This window comes from Gavialis gangeticus, unplaced genomic scaffold, assembly GCF_001723915.1.
Source record: "Gavialis gangeticus isolate Ggan-Ray unplaced genomic scaffold, GavGan_comp1, whole genome shotgun sequence".
Taxonomy (NCBI): domain Eukaryota; kingdom Metazoa; phylum Chordata; order Crocodylia; family Gavialidae; genus Gavialis; species Gavialis gangeticus.
In genome coordinates this window covers 38,618,797-38,622,510 of record NW_017729032.1, presented here as the reverse complement: position 1 = coordinate 38,622,510, position 3,714 = coordinate 38,618,797, and the positions used below count along the sequence as shown (strand labels likewise).

Sequence of the window (3,714 nt, the reverse complement as noted above, 5' to 3'; positions counted from 1 at the left end):
CTAACTTTACTGACTGCGTCCTCACATTGGCGGCCCATGTTCATTTTGGAATCAATAATGATGCCAAGATCCCTTTCTGTCACTATGCTTATGAGAAGGGAGTTCCCCAGCCTATAGGTATGCTGCTGGTTCTTACTGCCCAAATGCAGTACCCTGCACTTGTCGGTATTGAATCCCATCCTATTCTCATTCGCTCACCCCTGTAACCTGTCCAGGTCCAGTTCTATCCTGTCCCTCCCTTCTAGTGTGCCCACCTCGCCCAAAATCTTGGTGTCGTCAGCAAATCTGAACAGGGTGCTTTTCACCCCCTCGTCCAAGTCGCTGATAAAGAAATTGAACAGTGCGGGCCCAAGGACCGAGCTCTGGGGGACTCCACTGCCCACATCCTTCCAGGTGGAATATGACCTGTCCACCACCACTCTCTGGGTGTAGCCCCTCAGCCAATTTGTGATCCATCTGATTTGTGATCCATCAATGTCACAGTCGCCTAGCTTTTTAATGAGAATGGGGTGGGAGACAGTCTCAAAGGCCTTCCTGAAGTCCAGAAAGACTAGATCCACCATGACCCCTGTGCCCAATGCTTTTGTGACCTGATCGTAGAAGGCAGTCAGGTTGGTCTGACAGGACCTGCCCCTAATGAACCCATGCTGGTTGCCCCTGAGCATCATCCCCCCAGCTGGTCCTTCCCAGATGTACTCCTAGATAATTTTCTCAAAGAGCTTCCCAAGGAGCCAAGTAAGACTAACAGGCCTATAGTTGCCCAAGTTGTCCCTCCTCCCTTTTTTGAAAATGAGGACCACACTGACCTTCTTCCAGTCTTCTGGTACCTGGCCAGAGCACCACAAGTGCTTGTAAATTCCCTTTCAGGTCTCTTCTCTAGCCCAGTTCCCTCAGCCTGTCCTCATAGGTCATGTCCTCCCACTCCCTCACCATTTTTGTTGCCCCCTGCTGGACTCTCTCCAATTTGTCCACATCCTTTCTGTGTGGGGGGCCCAAACCTGAACACCATACTACAGATGTGGCCTCATCAGTGCTCAACAGAGGGAAATAATCACTTCCCTTGATCTGCTGGCAACACTCCTACCAATGCAGCCCAGTATGGCATTAGCCTTATTGGCAATAGGGGCATACTGCTGGCTTATATTCAGCTTATTGTCCACTGTAGCCCCAGGTCCTTTTCTGCAAGGCTACTGCCCAGCCAGTCAGTCTCCAGCCTGTACTGGTACATGAGACTTCCATCCTAAGTGCTGGATTTTGCACTTGCCCTTATTAAACCTCAGGAGATTCCTTTTGGCCCAATCCTCCAATTTGTTTAGGTCACTCTGAAACCTAACCCTACCCTCCAGCATAACTACTGCTTCCCACAGCCTGGTGTCATCTGCAGACTGGCTGAGGGTGCACTCCATGCCATCTTCCAAGTCCTTAATGAAGACATTGAACAAAACCCACCCTAGGACCAACCCCTGGGATACTCCACTTGATACCGGCTACCAACTAGACATTGAGCCATTGATTACTACTCTCTGTGCCCGATGCTCCACCCAGTTTTCTATCCACCTTACAGTACATTCCTCCAGCCCGTATTTCCTTACCTTGCCTGTGAGAATGCTGTGGGAGACTGTATCAAAAGCCTTGCTAAAATCAAGGTAAAGCACATCCACCAGTCTCCCTGCAAAGCAGATCCACCAGTCTCCCTGCATCCACAGAACCAGTCATTTCATTATAAAAGGCAATCAGATTGGTCAGGCATGACTTGCCCGTGGTGAATCCATGATAACTGTTCCTAATCACCTTTTTCTTCTCCAAGTGCTTAGAAATGGATTCCTTGAGGATTTGCTCCATGATTTTTCCAGAGACTGAGGTGAGGCTGACTGGTCTGTAGTCCCCTGGATCCTCCTTTTTCCCTTTCTTAAGTATGGGTACTATGTTTGACCTTTTCCAATCAACCAGGACCTCTCCTGATTGCCATGAGTTTTCAAAGATGATGGTCAATGGCTGCGCAATCACATCCGCCAACTCCCTCAGCTCCCTTGGGTGCATCCCATCTGGCCCCATGGACTTGTATATGTCCAGCTTTTCTAAATAGTTCCTAACCTGTTTTTTTATCACTGAGGGCTTCTCACCTCCTCCTCAAACTGTGCTGCCCAGTGCATTAGTCTAGGATCCTGCCTTGCCTGTGAAGACAGGCAAAAAAGGCATTGAGCACTTCAGCCTTTTCTGCATCCTCTGTCACAAGATTGCCTCCCCCATTTAGTAAGGAACCCATACTTTCCTGATCTTCCTCTTGCTACTTACATACTTGCAGAAACCCTTCTTGTTACCCTTCACACCCCTTGTTAGCTGTAACTCCAACTGCGTTTTGGTCTTCCTGCTTTCATCCCTGTATGCCCAAGCAATGCTCTTATATTCTTCCCTAGTTATTTGTCCACATTTTCACTTCTTATAAGCTTTCTTTTTGTGGTCTAGTTTACTGAAGAGTTCTCTGCTAAGCCAAGCTGGTCTTCTGCCATACTTGCTAGTCTTCCTACACATCGGGATGGTTTGTTCCTGCACCCTTAGTAAGGCTTCTGTAAAGTACAGCCAGCTCTCCTGGACTCCTCTCCCCCTCAGACTGGCTTCCCAGGGGATCCTGCCCATGAGTTCCCTAACTGAGTCAAAGTCTGCTGTTCTGAAGTCCAGGGTCCTTACTCTGTTGCTCTCCGTCCTTCCGTTCCTTAAGATCCTGAACTCAATCATCTCATGGTCACTGCTGCCCAAGTTGCAATCCACTACTACATTCCCCATCAATTCATCCCTGTTTGTGACCAGCAGGTCAAGAAGAGCATGGTCCCCTTTTGGCTGCTCTAGCACTAGTGCCAGAAAGTTGTCCCCAATACTCTCCAAAAACTCCCTAGATTGCCTGTGCACTGCTGTATTGTCCTCCAAGCAGATGTCATGGCAACTGAAGTCCCCCATGAGAACCTGACACTTTCGCTTGCAGAAATCTTCCGCTTATAGCATCCTTATCTCCATTCAAGGACCTCCCTTTATTGAGCACCCAAGGCTTATATGCCACACAGCAGATGCCCACGCCATACGTAGGATGCATGCTGCAGGTTGGCCAACCCTGGTCTAGGGCATGCTTATTGGAGCACAATCAGGTCTGCCCTAAAATAACCATGTTAGCCCATTTCCAGGATCTGGTATGTACTAAATAGAAATGGTCAAGGCATGCTTCTTATCAGTATTCCAGAGCTCAGCACATAGACCAGGGGTGGGCAATTTTGGGCAGAGGGCCACTTACCCAGTTTTGGCAGGCTGTTGAGGGCCACATGCGTAGCTCCACCCCTTGACAGGTGCCCCACTCCCACGTCACCATCTTGGGACCAATGTCCCAGGGTCAGCACCGGTGGGGCCCAAAGCAGGGCACAGGCTGGCAGGGGTCTGTGAAGCCAGGCTGGGTTGCACAAGCAGGGAGAGGGGGGATCTGGCCTGGCTCCATAGAGCCCCCACTGGCTAGGATCCCATGCTCCTGCCACCCTGCTCTGGGCCCCGCCAGCACTGGCCCTGGGACACCGGTGCAGGTCCCGTGCTCCTGCTGGCTCCCGTACCTGCTCACTCCCAGTGCCCCCCAGCCCTGCGGTACAGGTGGGGGGCAGCGCAAAGCCCCAACCCCCTGCTCCCCAGCAGAGAAGGAGCTGGTGCTGAGCATGGGCAAAAAGCGGCCCCTTGCCC

General features: G+C 50.9%; 1 long non-coding RNA gene across 1 annotated transcript in view; it reads right to left on the bottom strand.

Moving 5' to 3' along the window:
- Nucleotides 1-2,120, bottom strand: part of LOC109303329 — a 20,347-nt gene extending 18,227 nt beyond the window's left edge. Inside the window, exon 1 of the long non-coding RNA XR_002099057.1 lies at nt 2,110-2,120. This is a non-coding gene — a long non-coding RNA (uncharacterized LOC109303329). The remainder of the gene's footprint in view (nt 1-2,109) is intronic.
- Nucleotides 2,121-3,714: the final 1,594 nt, after the last annotated feature.